Source organism: Triticum aestivum, chromosome 2D (assembly GCF_018294505.1).
Source record: "Triticum aestivum cultivar Chinese Spring chromosome 2D, IWGSC CS RefSeq v2.1, whole genome shotgun sequence".
Classification (NCBI taxonomy): Eukaryota; Viridiplantae; Streptophyta; class Magnoliopsida; order Poales; family Poaceae; genus Triticum; species Triticum aestivum.
In genome coordinates this window covers 594991200-595008724 of record NC_057799.1, presented here as the reverse complement: position 1 = coordinate 595008724, position 17525 = coordinate 594991200, and positions in this window count along the sequence as shown.

The following is a 17525-nucleotide window of genomic DNA, read 5'->3' as shown; positions in this document are numbered from 1 at the left end:
TAGAAACCCAACCATGGGCCAGGATTCAGGCCCGCAGAGGCCCAGTAGGCCCCACAGGCAAAGAGAATGGTTAGGCCCGAAAGCCTGCAGTTGAGAGGAGCTCTAGAGGGTGGGCGCAGCAGCGCTTATAAACCACTCTCGAGCTCTCTCAACTAGCGAGGTGGGACTAAACTTTTGACGCGGGGCAGCACAAGGCCTTTGGTCCCGGTTGGTGCCACCAACCGGGACTAAAGGGGGGCATGCGTACCGGTTCGTGGCACCAACCGGGACCAATGCCCCCTCTTTAGACCAATGCCCCCTCTTAGTCCCGGTTGGTGCCACCAACCGGGACCAAAGGCCTCTTTTCAGCAGCCAAAGGCCTCTTTAGTCCCTTTGGGCTGCTGAAAAGAGGCCTTTGGTCCCGGTTCGTGGCACCAACCGGGACTAAAGGGGGGCATTGGTCCCGGTTGGTGCCACGAACCAGGACCAATGCTCTGAGTATATAAGAAAACACTTAGCGTTTTTCAGATTCATCTCTGCAGTTGCCCCGCCCCGACGACGCCGCCAGGCTGCCCGAGCTTGCCCCGTCGACGCCGTCGCCGCCCTCTGCCTCGTCGACGCAGCCGCCCCTGCCCCGACCACGCCGCCGTCGGCCCGCCCCGACCACGCCGCGCGCCCCTGCCCCGACCACGCCGCGGGCCCTCGCCGTGCCTCTGCCTCGCCCTGCCCTGATCGACCACGCCGCCGTCGCCCCTGCCCCGACCACGCCGCCGTCGCCGCCCTCTACCCCGACGCGCGCCGTGCCTCTGCCCCTGCCCCGACCACGCCGCACCTCTCCTTTGGTCAGGCCAGCGCCGCCCCCTGCCTCCCTATTTTTTTCACATATATATGATGTTTTTTTCCAGATTATATGTATATGTGTGAGTATATGTATGTGTGTATATCTGATTATATGTCCTCTTTTCAGATTTTTTGTTTTTTGCATTTTTATAAAAATGTATATATGTATGTATGTTCTCTGTGTATATATATGTTCATGTATGCAAAACATAGATTTTTAGAAAAGTTTTATCTATATATGTTCTCTGATTTAGTCCATTTTAGGTTAGTTTCATTTTTAGAAAAGTTTTATATATTTAGGAAAAGAAGGAAGAGAAGGAACAAGGAAGAAGAAGAAAAAGTTTTATATATATGCAAAAGTTACATTTTTAGAAAAGTTTTATATATCTAGCTAGGAAGAAAAGGAAGAAGAAGAAAAAGAAGGATAGGAAAAAAGAAATAAGAAGAGGAAGAAAGGAGAAGAAGAGGAGAGGAAGAAGAGGAGAAATAAACAAGAAGAGGAAAAAGAAGAAAAAGAAGAGGAGAAGAAGAAAGGTTATAGAGTTAGAAGAAGTTAAAATAATCTAGCTATTATTCTCCTCTATTCCTTTCTTCTTCTCCTCTTCTTTTTCTTCTTTTTTCTTCGATCTTCTCCTCTATTCCTTTCTTCTTCTCCTCTTTTTATTTCTTCTTCGTCTTCTTATTTTTATCGGGTATGTCGTTGTCGATATACCCCCTCCCCGATAACATTATTTTCCCATGTATGTATGTCGTCGTTGTCGATATATATAACTCCCTCCCAGATAACTTCGACATGATGGACGGTCGATATTTATACCCCTCTCGACCGTGATAACTTATACCACGGGAGCACCCCCCGGCCCTCTCGCTCGACCAAAACTCTCGAGGACACCCAAACCCTAGAAAAAAACGATGTCGGTCTCCTACCCCCTCCCGCCGCGCCCCTACCCTTGAAGCGTTGCCGAGGCCACCCCAAACCCGGAATAAGCTAGGTCTACGTTTGCACTAATATATCCACCTGCTGTCATGTTTGTGTAATAATTGCCATGTTGTAATATTTGCAGAAACAATGGAGCACGGACGAGACGAGCAAGCAGAAGAGGTGTTGGGGGACATAATCTTAGCCGGAGGTGATATCTTGTCGTATCTTAACGACAATGATGGTCTGGAAGAACAGGGTGAAGAAGCAGGCTACGGTGATCGAAGAGTGGAGGAGGAAAGACATGATTATGATGGCTCCGGTGACCCAATGCTGGTGCAAGAAGGAGCCCGTGGTGACGGCTCCGGTGACCGAACAGAGTCCGGCCAGGTAAATATATTAGTTAAGCCTGTGCTGACTAGCTAATTGATGCATTCATTGTTTTGGTATGTACACATATTAATTAACTCTCGTCTTTCTTCTTTTTTCTAGCCCTCCGGATCAAGCACAACTTCGGTAAAGAGACGAGGCCCGAAGAGAAAGTTGCGCTCGGATGAAAGGTTTGAGATCACAGCAATCGCGCGCGACGGCCAACCGATTGAACCCATCCGGACAAAGGAAGCATTTGCTGCTCAGTGCGGGGTTCTTGTTAGGGACAAGATCCCGATCAGCATCCACCAATGGTATAAGCCTAAGAAGGAAGACCCTGAGGTGTCTTATGTCAATGATATGCAGAAAGATGATCTTTGGACTGAGCTGAAGGCAAATTTCACCCTACCGCCAGAGGAGGATCCGGAGAAGCCAGTTAAAGAGCAATTAATCAAGTCTCATGCTCTTAAGAAGATGGCAGACCTATTCAGGAGGTGGAAGAATGAGCTGAAAACGTTTGTCGACAAAGAAGAGACACCAGAATTCATCGGCCGGTATGAGAAGATCAGAGATCACTGGCCCGCATTTGTGGCCCACAAGACATCGGAAAAGAGTAAGAAGATGTCAGCGACAAACAAGAAGAATGCTGCGAAGAAGAAGCTTCACCATCGCACGGGGTCAGGTGGCTACCTCAAAGCCCGGCCTAAGTGGGCCAAGGCTGAGAATGATCTGCTTGAAAAAGGGATCGAACCACAGACAATGAACTGGCCAGACCGTTGCCGGACTTGGTTCTTCGGGGCTGGCGGAAAATTGGACCCTGTATCAGGGAGGTGCGTTTGGACGGACGAGCTTTTGAGAATACCAGTCAAGAGGCTTCAGCACTATATCGATGCAGCGCAGGAAGGGACGTTCGTTCCAGACAGAGAGAACGACGAGCTCACAATGGCCCTCGGGAATCCTGAGCACCCTGGACGGACACGAGGCACGCCAGGCTCCGTTCCGTGGAAGGCTGGTTTTCCGGACGCAGGCGGTTACAAAAGCCAGGAGAGGAGGAAAAAAGTGGAGCAGACCCAAATTCAGAAGCTGCACGAAAGGGTTCAAGCGCTAGAGGAACGAGACGGCAATCGACATGCCGAAACTACCCCCGAAGCTACCCCGCCATCTCAGCGGAGAAGCAGCGTGGCTTCCACCGAGCTGCTTCAGCCGGAGCATGTCTTGACGGCTCCTGCTAGCTACCCCGTGGATGCTATCACGGAGTCTCAACATTGCCACCTTATGGCGCAATGGCAGAACTTCAAAGTCAAGGCGGCTGTTGGCTCTGTTTTACCTCCTGAACCCGGCGCAACCTACCACTGCCGGCCGATTCCAGAAGGATATGCTAGGGTGATGGTGGATGAAATAACGGAGGGATTTGAGGACCTCCAGCTTGACCACCCTACCGGTGAAGGGGAGACTCGGCTGGGTTCTGCTCTGAAGACTCCGTGCCTATGGCGGAAGGAGCTCATTAACCTTCCGAACTGGACGCCTCCGGCGAGTAAGGGCACTCCGCCGCCTCCTCCTCCGGCGAGTGATTAGGGCACTCAGCCTCCTTCTCCGCTCGTGGCGGCACTCCGCCTCCTCCTCCGCCTCCTTCTCTGGCGAGTGATCAGGGCACTCAGCCTCCTTCTCCGCCTGCGCCGGCGTGCCAAAGCAACCAGCCTCCTCCTTCTCCGCCTCGTCAGCAAGGGCGGAAGAGACCCGCCGCCGCTTCGGCTGCTCTGGCGCGCCGTAGTCCTTCTCCTCCGCCTCGTAAGCAAGGAAAGAAGACAGCCGCAGCCGCTCCGTCTGCTCTGCCGGCGTCTAGCAGTACAGCTGCCAGAGGCGGGAGGCAATACAGATTCGGTCCTTTTCTGAAGACTCCAGAGAAGTTACCATACGAGAGGACCCCGGAGGAGAACGCGAAGATCGTGCGAGCCGAAGTGACAAACTTCTTTCAAGGGGTGAAAGCAAAGAAACATCCACCTCCGGAGGAGAAGGTAGATCCGGTGAAAGCGAAGTGCACTCTGGCTGCCCTGACAAAACCACCAAAGTCTCCGCCGAAAGGCAACTATGAGCGCATTATTGCAAAGACATTTGTCGAAGCGGAGCGGTCGGGAAGTACTGTCAGTGATCAAAGGTTAAAAGAACGACGAGCTGGGAAAAAAATTGCCCAGCTCGGCGAACAAGCGAACCAATCGTGCCCCCCGCTCAAGGTGTCTAGCGACATCGTCGCTAATGATCCGAGGATGGTGCCCGGTTATAGCAATCTTGGAGATTACCTGCCCGACGATGTACATTATGAAATCATGGAGGTGGACGAACACAAATACCATTACGGGAAGCCTCTCGTCAAAGATGAAAGATCTCTAACAACGATGATGCGAAGATTACATGATTGGTACATGAAAACCTGCAGAGAGTCTGATGGGATGAATACTTTGACGCTGAGAGTTAAACCGGAGCATGACCTCGTTGGAATTGAACTGCTGAATGTTCCATTTGAGGAGTTCTTCCAGTTTTTCAATCAAAAGGCCCTCGATAAATCAACGATCACTTGCTACTGTCTGTAAGTAGTACTACTTCTGTCATTAAGTCTCTCTATATAGGTCAGCTCTTTCATTGCATGTATTTATAATTATCCTCACTATATTATGCAGATTGAAGATCGCCGAATTGAAGAAAAGACAAATCGGTGATATTGGGTTCATTAACACAAATCTCATAGATGCATATACGGTTGAAAAACATGCCAAAGAAGCCGAGGCCAACTTGCTACGATCGTTGGTATTAAATCAAAACAAAGATATAATACTCTTTCCTTACAACTTCAAGTGAGTGTTACTGTCTTGTGCATATTCGGTTTCCCTTATTAGTCCAGGTTATGGTAATGTAATTGATGACTTATGCATGCATGCGCAGCTTCCACTATATTCTCCTAGAGATTAAGCTTGAGCAGGGAGTAGTAACCGTCTTAGACTCGAGACGAAAAGATCCCCAGGACTATGCGGACATGACTCAAATGCTCGAGAAGTAAGTTAAATCGATCATTATCCACCATATCAGCAACTTTGTTCATTTCCTGATATCAAGTAATTGTTTTCTTTGTCTGGCAGGGTTTGGAGAAAATTCACCACAAAAGCTCCGGGACTGCCGAAGAAGCTGCAATTTAGACACCCGAAAGTAAGTACTATAGTAGCATGTTCCGCACATCTCCTAGTGATTCAAGCGCTAGTTTCATCAATACCATTTAGCATGCTTGCTTATCAGTTAGATTGACCTCTATTTCTTGTAAAGTGGTTGTGGCAGGAACAAGGGAATGATTTCTGTGGATACTACGTTTGCGAGTCTATCCGCCACACGACCTGTGAGCGGGGCTACTCTGACGAACAATATGAAGTGCGTAAGCAATAATATTCACAATTTTATTTTATTACCATCATTTGTGTCGAGTTTCATTTATTCATATATATATGTATTGACCCCCTTCTTCAAATTAGATCTTTCGGATGCGGGATGAACTCCTAGCACCAGATCGTATGCGAGCAATTCAAGAGGAATTGGCGGCATTCTTCCTTGACCACGTGATCGCTGAAAACGGAGAATACTATGTGGACCCTGTGTTCTTACAATTTAATTAGGAGATTATATTGTAAGAGATAATTATTGTATATATGTAGCCGGTAGTGTCAGATAGATATACGAGAACTTGTTGTTCGACCAATCTCTCCGAGAAGGAGAGGTGGTCGATATCACTTCTCTCTGTATGCATATGTTCATGACGATCTTCTGTTTCCTTCATTTGCTTACTAGCTAGCGTGTCTAGTCCTCTCCATACGTATATAGTACGTAGCGTCGACCAAGCACGGAGATAAGAGAGGACACTTCTCTCTATTAATTAGCTAGCTAACACAATATATGAAACACCTAAATTAACCCCCAAAACCCCCCAACCCCCCCCCTTTCAAAAAAAACAAAAACCCCAGCCCCTGAAATGCTGACGCGTGGATGCCTATTGGTCCCGGTTGGTGACACCAACCGGGACAAAAGGCCCTGCCTATTGGTCCCGGTTGGTGTCACCAACCGGGACCAAAGGCCCCCTGCCTGGGCTGGCAGCAGCGGCCACGTGGAGGACCTTCTGTCCCGGTTCATGTAAGAACCGGGACTAAAGGGTTAGGGCTTTAGTAACGACCCTTTAGTCCCGGCTCGAAAACCGGGACAAAAGGCCCTTACCAACCGGGGTAAAAGCCCCTTTTTCTACTAGTGTGTACGCGGTTTGGAAGGTATGAAACATAAATATATTTTGGTGGAACTAATACATATTTAGCTATGTGCGCATATTTCTTTAAATTATATTGACCTTAGAGAAGTACATAATCCAAAAAATAAGAAACGGAAAATTATATTGGCAGGTGAACCAGCAGGGCGTTTTTCTTCTTTTTTGGGCGAACACATCAACACCAGATAACCAGATAGATGTTTTATTTTTTTATTATACATGCAACTCGTGGACAATTGCATTTTGATGTTGATTTTTTTTTCTAGAGGTTTCTACCGAGCTGGCCTTTTCTTCCCTTTGCAGGTTGTGGTGAGAACTGGGCAGAGTAGATGTCAATTTTTCTATAAAAAGAATCCCCTAGAGTTTACTGGAACGACGTAGGATGGGCCCCATAGTCACATGCTTAGCACCAGTGTGGAGGCTGCCATGTGCGCATGCAGCAGCCAGTCTGCACCCCGGCGAATCCCTGGAATAACAGCCGTAGGATTTTTCTATCCAACGGTATATATTGCACCCGAATCTGAGCAAACAAACGTGAGTCATTCGATTGAGACTATCCAACGGTCCATATTGAGAGTTACTCGTACACTATATAGTAGTATAGATTTGTGAAAGTTTAGATATGACATTCTTAAAATATTATCTAGATGTGAATTAGACAAACTGTTTTGGGTAATTGTCACAAGAATTTTTCTTCTCAATGCGGAGCGCCAGGCCGGCGGCCGCCTTTCACTGCCTCAAGAATGTGACCCCTGATCGAAGCCGTGATCTAGGTTAAGAGCATCTCTAGCAGACCCCGCATAAGTGGTTAAACCCGCAAAATTTTCGCGTTTTACAGTTTTGGGCGAAAAAAGTGTCCAGAACAGAAACCGTAAAAGTGGTCCAACCCGTAAATTTTTTAAGGGCCACTGCAAATGCACACCCGAAACCCTTATCTTTGGAGGTTGGAAGGCCGAATTTAGGGGGCCCCGTATACCGGTCAAACCTCGTCGGAGCAAACACGCCGCCGCGGAGTTTGCCGGAATCCGCCCTAAACTCGTCGGAATTCATCACCGCACATCGAAAAAGGCCGCTAGACGCCGCAATCGCTCGCCGCCGGTTCGAATTGGACGAGCTCGACATCGTCGTGACCTCCCATGACCTCAGCCTGGCCGCCGGAATCCTCCCGACGCGGCAGGCAAAGGGGCACGGCTCGCCTGGCAATAGAGCAAGGCGCGGACGACGGAGGCGACGGGGCGTGGCCGGCAAGGCGAGGCGCGGACGACGGAGGCGACGAGGCGTGGCCGGCGAGGCTGGGCGCGAACCGGCGCTGTGATGGGGCGCGACCGGCAGGGACGGGGCGCGGCCAATGGGCGATGGGGCGCGGCTGACGGGCGACGGGCGACGGGGCATGGCCTGTGGGCGACGGGGCGCGGCCGACAGGGTTGGGCGCGGCCGCCGTGGCCGGCTGGAGGAAGGCGCGGCAACGGCCGGATTGGAGGAAGAAGCTCTTTATTCCAGTTTTGCAGTTTGTTTTACAATATCTGTTCGGCCACGCTAGTTTTCGACCGCAAACGCGATCTTCATGAAACTGCAAACGCATTTTGCGAGTCAAGTTTTTGCTGGGTGTGCTAGAGTTGCTCTAAGTGCCCTTGGTTCACATGACACGCTTCCCGCCCACTCTACGGATTTCCACTGGTTCTTCTGACGACTCTAAAAAAATTCATTATCCAGCAACAACTGACGGTGGATGGATGCACGCGGCACGGAAATCACGCTCCGCTCGTAGTCGCATCCGCACGGGTCCTTGTCAGCCCAAAAACGCTAGTTGTTCGCCGCTCCAGCACGCTTAACGCTACAGAATAATCCACAGTCCACATGATAAATTGCACGAGCATCCGCATACGGATCGCTCCGCGGGCGCGACAGAAACGTGCGCTGCGGAGCTCGGCGCCGGGAGGCCGTGGGCTCGTGGCATGGCGTCGTCGCTTGCCGGTGCCGGTCAACCGGGCGCCGGCCGACCGACTGGCTCCAGGATACGGAACTCGATACGAATATGATGATACGCCCGGCACCTAGCTAGCCACACAAGTTCAGTGAAACCGGCGTGGCGCGCACGTGCCGCCGCGCGGCGTCGAGAGCAGATGGGTAGAAAATGTGGGAGCGGCGGAGCGCGATACGGCAAATCCTGCGGCTTTGGCTGGGTCTGGTCGTGTATAATGGCCGGCCGGTATGGTGGTTGCCGAGTGCATTCACTGAGCGCGGTCCGTCAAACGATCCGTGCTCTATTCAGCTTCAAGGACGTAGTCCTACTCTTAGAGCATCTCCGACAGCCGCGCTATATAAATGAAGAGAATTTCTTATTTGGCCCTTTCTTAAAATTTGGTTTTCTATTTGGCCTTAGAAATTTACTTTTTTCTTTTTTGACACCACAAATTCATTTTATTCCTTCCATGACACTTCCGTCACTTTTTGCTGTTAACACCGTCAAATGCAACTTGAAAAGTCTTATTTACCCCTGCTTTAGCACGCTGGAAAAAAAAATTGACCGAACCGTACACATCCTCTGCCGATTCACTGCTCCCGATTCCCCTTCCTTCTATCCGAGCTCTAACCCTACCGCACGACGCGAGGCACGCAGCAGCGGCACGAGGCATGGAGGAGGGCACGGCGGACGCTGCTACGGATGGCGCGGTGGAGGGCGGCCATGGTGGGGAGGCGGAGGGCGCCAAGCAGTGAAGGACGGAGGACGGGCGAGGGAGGTGCCCCATGTTCGGGAGTTCCCCTCGCGTCGCCCGCGTCTGGCGACACAGGGGAACCAGCGCCGCCGCCCAAGCTCCGTCTACACCGCCGCTCCCCGCAGCGCCGTCATCGGAGGGCCGGCCGCGCGAAGCCGCGCCGCGCCCAGGGACGGTGGCGGCGGGGCGGTCTCGTTCCCATCTCCGTGCCAGAATCCCTCCCCCAACCCTCGATCTGGCCGGAGCCGCTCCACCACCGCGCCCCCCTCTCCAGCGCCTCCTCCCTCATCCATTCCGACGGTGCTTGTCCCCTTCCTGGCCGGTTCCGGGGCGGCGGCGGCGCCCTGATGTCTTCCCCGCGCGCTCGGCCCAGCCCGCCCAGATCCAATCTGGCGAAGCTCCTCCCCCATGGTGGTCGATTCGTGGCTGCATCGGCGGAGTCATGCTGCTCCTGGCGCTGCGCCCCGCCCCCTGCTCCGCGTCCTTGGGTCGGGCTCCGCCGCCTCCCGCCCTCAATCACTCGCCGTCGCCGACTGCGGTTCTGCCGCCACGTCTCCCTCCTCCATCGCCCCTGCTCCGTCGTCGTCGTGCTTCTACGCGGTGCTCGCCAACGAAGGTGGCGTCGTGGCTCCTGCGACTCTGGAGCCCTCCACCTCCCAGTTCCCCCGGTGGGCTGCTGCTGTTCGTGGCTTTACCCGCTGGGGGCGCCGCACCGGTGGTCCTCACTGGTGCCCTCGGCGTCAAGGGTGCCTGCCGGTGTCGCTCCGCCGGTTGGATTCATCTGGATATGGGGCCGTCCATTTCAGCGCTACCTGACGCTATTGGCGGCTGCTCTGTGACTTATCGCGTGGTGGATGTGACCGGGGATGGGGAGAAATCCTTGGTCGGCCTGCTGCTGGCCGAGACAGCGGCGACGCTTCCCGTCGTTTCCATCTTGATGGCGTTGTCTTCATCCCTCGGTCTTGTGATGTTTGGGGTGTGCTCTGTGGAGTTCTATGCTTGGTGATTCCCTTCGACTACGCCGGTGGCACACAGGTTCCGTGGCGTCGTCTCGGCCCGGCGCAACCGTTCGAATGTACTCCATGACACAGGTGGCGTCTCGGCGTTGTGCAGTCTTGGTTGCCCGGTGCTTTTCGATTGCGTCGACGGTGCAGTGTCATGGTTTAGTCTTGGCTCGCTGCTGCAGTTCGAGCGCCCGTGGTGCCCCTTGTTGTGTTTGTCTTGGGTGTGCTTTGTGGATTTCTATGCTTGGTGTTGCCTTCCGACTACGCCGGTGCCACACAGGTGCCGTGGCGTCGTCTCGGCCCGGTGTGACCGTTCGAATGTACCCCATGACACAGGTGGTGTCGCGGCGTTGTGCAGTCTTGGTTGCCCGGTGCTTTTCGATTGCGTCGATGGTGCAGTGTCATGGTTTAGTCTTGGCTTGCCTTTGCAGTCGAGCGCCCGTGGTGCCCCTTGTTGTGTAGCGTCCCCCCTCGCCATGTGTTGTCTGTGTGTTGTTTTCTCTTTATTTCTCCCTCATGTGCCTCATGTACTCTGGTTCTCTTGAACTCTATCTTGTATTAGGCTGCAGAGCCTGTAGACAACAAATGAATACAATTCAGGTGGGGAGGATTTCTTCTCCCCCGTGACAATTCAAAAAAAAAAGGACGGGCGAGGCGGCGCTGTGCAGGGCAAGTCGCAGCGCCCAAGGTCCGTTGGTGGCAGGGGCATAGCGGTGACCAGGAGCGGCTGTTGCTGGCCTTCTCCCGCTGCCGGCTGGACGACCACGTCGTGCGCGCCCGCCTTGCCGAACCAGCTTCCCCCGGCCGTGGTGCCCTGCCCAAGTGGTGCTTGACCAGCTTCCCACATGACGCGCGTTGTGTGCAAAGAGAGAAATTGAGTTGGATCTCTTCTGTGGGTGCGTGCTTTCCATGGTTGAGTGTGCTTGCTGTGTGTGCGTGATTTGGTGTGGGCGCTGTGTGCAAAGAGAGAAATTGGATGAATCTTTTCTGTGTGCTGTGCGTGAAGAGGGTAACCGCCAGATTGTTGTGCCTGTGTACTGCTCATACATGTTTGTGCACTGGTTCTTAGTAATACGAGTTTCTCTGTACTGTTGCAACTCCAATGCGCTGACGCATTCTGTCCACGCGCTACTGTCACCATTTCTTTTGACTTCCGGTTCATAATTTTGGTCACCAAATACGTTAGGGGTAAAATGGACTTTTCATGTTGTATTTAACGGTGTCAGTTGTCCTAACTGACGAAAATGTCATAGAGGGAACAAAATAAAGTTTGAGTGTCAAAATAGGAAGAATTTTTTTACTAGGGCCAAAAAAGGAACCAAATTTTAAGAAAGGGCCAAATAAGGAATTCTCTAATATAAATGCCGTGCCATAAATTTGTGGTTTTTAGTGCGCGCAATCGCTAATCGAGCTCCAGCGGAGACGCAATAACCGCTCGCGCGGCATAAAGAGTTCAGCGCGCAGTCCGAATCGCTATCACGCGCCGTTTATTTGCTGCGCCCGCTACCGTGCGCCGCACACTCGAGCGCCCGCTCGCGACTTCCACCTACCCCGACCCAGGCGCAGGCGCCGCCGCCCGCACCACCCCGGCCTATCCGGCGACCATTTCGGCGCTTCCCCGGCCTATCCACGCGGCACCGGCGCCGCTTCCTCCTTCTCCCTTCGGGCGCTGCCGCCCCTCGCGCGCGCCATTCCTTCGACGAACAGCGCCTGGCAGCCCGCTACCGCTCGACGCCCACAAGGTGTTCGACAAAACGCTTGCAAGGTATGTATTGCTTCAACTTCACATTTTTTACATGAATTTGGTACATGTTGTTTGTAGTTTTTATAGCCTAGTTTAAATTGAACATTGTAGATGAGTTCGTCATATGATTCTTCCGAAGAAGAATTTGATATTGAAGAGAAGGAGGATCTTGCAATGATCCTAACTATGCACATCAATAAAAAAATGAAGCACGATGGTTCGGTTATGGGTCAGCAGAAAAAGGATAGGATCGATGCCCACAACAGATTGATCAGGCACTATTTTGCGGATAATCCCGTTTACCCGAGTCGTACTTCCAGCGCTGGTTTAGGATGAGCACCGAGTTGTTCAGACGCATTGCAGAGAAACTAGCGAGCCATGACCAATTTTTTCAGCAAAGTAGGAATGCCACCGGAGAGCTCGGGCATAGCACCTTTCAGAAGGTGACAGCCGCTTTGCGTTTGTTGGCATACGGTATCCCCGCTGATCTAATTGATGATCACTTGACCATGGGTGAGAGTCAAGCCATCAAGTGTGTCAAGCGCTTCGCAGTCAGAATTGTGCAACTGTTTGGACAGGAGTATTTGAGATCTCCCGATGCTGAAGACGCCGCAAGGCTATTAGAGATGAACAAATCTCGCGGCTTTCCCAGGTATGCTTGGATCAATAGATTGCATGCATTGGAGTTGGAAGACATGGCATGGGCAATTCCACGGCCAAAAACAAAGTTTCACTATAATCCTTGAAGCGGTGGCCGATCAAGATACTTGGATTTGGCATTCTTTTTTTAGAATGCCTGGATCTTTGAATGACATCAACGTTGTTAATCGGTCACCACTGATAAATAAGATTGCAAATGGTGAACTGCCACCGGTGCAGTTTGTAGCAAATGGCCATACATACAACTATGACTACTATCTTGCGGATGGCATCTATTCAAAGTGGCAAACATTTGTGAAGCCGTTGAAAAATCGGAAGGTAAGAAAAATCTTGATTTCCACAATGCTCAGGCAATGGCTAGAAAAGATGTGGAGAGAGCTTTTGAGATTTTGCAAGCCCAATTTGCTATTGTGAATCACCGGCTAGATTTTGGGATTAAAAGATGCTTTGGTACATCATGCAAACTTGTGTGATCATGCACAACATGATTATCGAGAATGAGCGTGGCCAAGATTTAGACTACTCTCAGTATGAGCTCTTGGGACATACCGTGCGAGTGCGGCGGACGACTGCCGGGGTGGCCTGTTTTGTTGCCTCCTATCATGCCATTCAACGTGCGGAAACACATGATGATCTTCAGATGGATCTCATTGAGAAGTGATGGGCATGGAATGGCCAACAAAGAGCATCGTCATTTATGCGTTTGATGTTGTATTATTGAACTATTCATTGTATTGAAAGATAAACTATTTGTTGAGTTGTAATAATGAAATTGAACTATTTATTATTGATTTATTTTGTTTGTGTTTCATCTTCTTGGTTGTGTTTGGAGTCCATATGTTGTTTGTGCGAAAGCGCGCGTGCAGTTTTTTTTTGCAGCAACTGCTGGAGCGGCTCGCGAGCGCTAAGCTTTACAGCGGCCGCTGAAGCAAGCGCTCGCGTTGCGCAAAGACAGACGATCGATGTTGCAAACGCTTTTTTACACGTGGCATGTAGCGCGGCCGTTGGAGATGCTCTTAGAAGAGAGTGTGGCGTCCATGCTCGATGCAGTGTGAACTGGTCGGTTGGTCCAGTATTCTTTCGTGTGCGCGCAGCTGGAAGTTAGGGCGTGTTTGGTTGCAGTTTGCAACAATAGTTGCATTGCATGTCCATCTCTAGCCAGCCTGGTTGCTGAAAAACAGCCTCATATGCAGCAGATGCAACCTGTTTCGTTGTCTGCATCGCATCGAGAGGCACTTACCCCCCTGCTGTTTGGTTGCCCGCATTTGTGTTTAGGGTGTGAGCAGATGTAAACTTCAGCTGATTGGTTGCAAACAACGTTTGTGTTTTGCTCACGCCGTTCAAATGTGGTGGCTTTACCATCACACATGATCAGCACAACAGCAACATCACAACAGCAAGATCAAACAAAGCAAGCAATGTAATGATAGCAAACTTAACACAACAAACTACTTAACTAGATAGCATAAGTCTAGATTAAGAGCAGGGGCATTCTCCTTCCCTGCCGTGCCAGGGTGCTGCTCCTGGCCAAAATATGAACAGGTTTCCAGCACAAGTCTCGCCAGACACCCTAAAAGTTATCCACTAACACCTGACTTAACTTAACTACATAGCCTGCTCGATGCCACCAAGGCAGTTGTGCCTGCTGCAACGATACCTGCACATCACCGACGAGTCGTGGTTGTAGATCTGAACCTTTAGTCCGAGTCCGGAGATGCACACAACGACGAGGTCGTCGGGGACGATGCGGTGGCGGCGACAGAAGTAGTTCCACCCCCGTCCAAGCACCATCTAGCCCTCGAAGTTCTGGACCTGCACCCAGAACACGCACCGCTTGTTGGCTGAGAGCCTGACCACGCGCGGGAGTCGCTTGATGACCAGCCAGGTGTTCATCACCTCCACGAACTTGGGAGGGACGACGAGCATGGCGAGGTCCTCGTTGTCCTTGATCTGCTGGAAGAATCTCATCGGCTCCCTGGCTCCCTCCTCGTGGCCCTGCCTCGGAGATCGTCCCCTTGAACGAGGCACGCTCATGAAGGCGATCCTGCCAGGCAGGTCCACCGTCCTGAGCCACCTGTTCGTGTGGATGAAATCCTCGACGCGCTCAGCTCCGGCCACGACCTGAGCTCCTCCACCCGCCACATCCCAGACAGTCTTCAGTATCTTGTCAGGCAACATGACAAGTATTAGTATCAAACAAAGCAAGCAAGCAAACAAACAAACAAGCAAGCAAGCAAATGGCACTGATCAGTGGCACTAATCAGTGGACTTGCCCAACAGCAAGTGCCACTGATCAGTGATGAATGCTAGAATGCCCAACAGCAAGTGCCACTGATCAGTGGCATTTGCCCAACAGCAAGTGCCACTGATCAGTGGCATGTGCTCATTGCCAATGGCACTTGGTGTTGGCAAGAGCACTAATATACTTGCTGTAGTGCAAATGGCACTGATCAATGACACTGATCAGTGACTTGCCCAATAGCAAGTGCCATTGATAAGTGCCATTTTGCCCAGCAGCAAGTGCCATTGATAAGTCGCATTTGCCTAGGGGCAAATGCCACTTATCAATGACACTTGTTGTTGGGCAAGTCATTGATCAGTGGCATCTTCTTTGTTGCAACTGGCACTGATCGCTGCACTATCCTAAACAAGGAAACATCTAAAAATAGCAACAACAAGTGCCAATAGCACCCATGTGCAGCCATGCTGATTTGGGACCATCCTAAAATGGTCCTACTACGTATAACATCCACTCATGGCACAAACCCTAGCTTCAACATGCAACATGAAACAAGGACACGATCCTAACATGAACATGTCATCAGTCAACATGATTCTAGCATTCATCACTCAACATGAACATGATTCTAGCATGAACACAGCTACTAGCATGTAGCACAAATCTAGCATGTAGTAGGACTCGGACTAGCATGATTCTAGGATTCTAGCATGAACATGAATCTAGCATGTAACACATCTACTAGCATTCTAGCATGAACACAAGCAGTAGCACACACACTGTACAAAACAAGAACAGATCAGTCCGATTGGATTCGATTGGGATCGCATCCAATCGGATCTGCTAGAATCCTATCAATCCTAGCACATGCCTAAGAAATTAACCGCAAATCTACATCTAGGAGCAAGGTTTGAGGGGATTTGACTCACCGGAGCACGCGCAGCTGTGGCGAACCGAGGCCGGGGTGAAAACCCCGGCGGCAAGGATAGAGGTGGCGGAGCAGAGGACGAGCCGGCCCCGGCGACGGCCTGCGGCATCGGCCCCGTGCTGAACGCCACGCCGGAGGTCGAGAAGGACGGCCCGCCGACCGGAGGAAACCCTTGGACGGGGGTCAAGAAAACCCCCGAGCCCAATGGTGTCCCAAGAAGGGGCGGCTCCGTCGACGGCGCCGGCGCCGAGCCCAGGTCCACGAGGTCCGGAATCGGCGGCGGAGCAGGAGCGGCCGACACCGCATTGGCCGGCGCTCGTGGAGGCCGGCAGCATATGGGGGACGGCGCCCGCAGCGCCGACGCCAGGTCGTGGCCCAAGTTCTGGAGCCCGGCCAGTCTGCGCTCCTGGATGCTGGCGATGCGCTGGTCGACCGGGGTCAGAGGGCGGCGCGGCGGAGGGCGTGACGGAGCCATCGGAGCAGAGGAGAGGAGAGGGAGGGGCGATGAGGGAGAGAGAGAGAGAGAGCGGTGGGAACACTGCGCCTGGGCGGTGACAGGAGAGTGGGGGGCGAGTAATGAGACGTCGCCTCCGTCTCCCGCGCTGCCCGAGACGTGCTACTGCCCCGCACGCGCGGCCGCGCCCGGCCAGGCTCGCGAGAAACTGCCGATTCGGCAGTTCCCGCCGGGCCAGGCCGCGGGCTGCTTTGAGGTTCGTGCGGGCCTCAAACCGCATGCAGCCTAGCCAACCAAACAAGCCGCGCATATCCCGCGCGGGCCTGATTGGGCTGCATGCGGGGAACCAAACACGCCCTTAACCTCTCGGTCCACCGCGTATGCACCGCACGTACGTTGCTACCAAGAGTGTGCCCGGTACAGCCACGTTTCTCGAGTGGCACTGCCGGTGCATGCATGCATGCACGTACCGGCCGGCGAGTTGTGGTTTGTAATTCGATGTGTGTACCCTACGGCTCGCTTTAGTGCTGCTAACATAGAGCGTAAAAGTGACGGCCTTGCTAAAAAATAAAATGAAAGTGACGGCCGGGCCAGCTTACACAGCATGGTATATATGGAGCCAGCGGGCATGCATGGTCAGAGGCTCAGGAGAGCTTTGCCTCGGTTGCCAAGTCCCCGTCTGGCCATCTGGGCATCCAGCTAACGAGCCCTACACTTGGAAGGAAGTCGCGTCGTTAAACTGTCAGCAGAAGAGGGGTTGCCTCACGATCATTATGTCGGAAATTATAGCAAGAGCCAGAATTAAACACAAATGATAAGTATCACACATGTGATACGAAGCAATCTGGTTCTGACTTTTTTTACAACTGAAGCTGTCATTAAAAAAGAAAAAATAAATCAAAATAAAACTGAAACTTGCCATCCGAAAAAATTATCATCGTCGTGTCACTAAATTTATCATAAAAAAGTTCAAAGTTATCATATGTTCGTGTCACATATGTGACACTTATCATGATCCGAATTGAATTAGTTGGACAAGCCAATGCTTGCTTCCGTACGCACCTCGAACCTTCTGGTGCATAAGTAGTCGATCAGGACAACATCTCCGATTTTCGATCAACCATGGACGGACGCACGGACGTCCCAAGTGTAGACTCAACTAGTACCTACTTGATTCTGGTATACGAGCGAGCTGTCGGTCGGTTCATGCCATTTTGGAGGTTTTCACGTTAGGACACAAGTACAGTAGGAGTACCTACTCGATTCTGGTATTGGGTACCTGATCGATACATGCCATTTTTGCCATTTTGTCGGTGTTTCACGGTAGGACAGAAGTAGTACGTACGAGAGGTACAGGTACTCCGTTGCCAGCACGGTC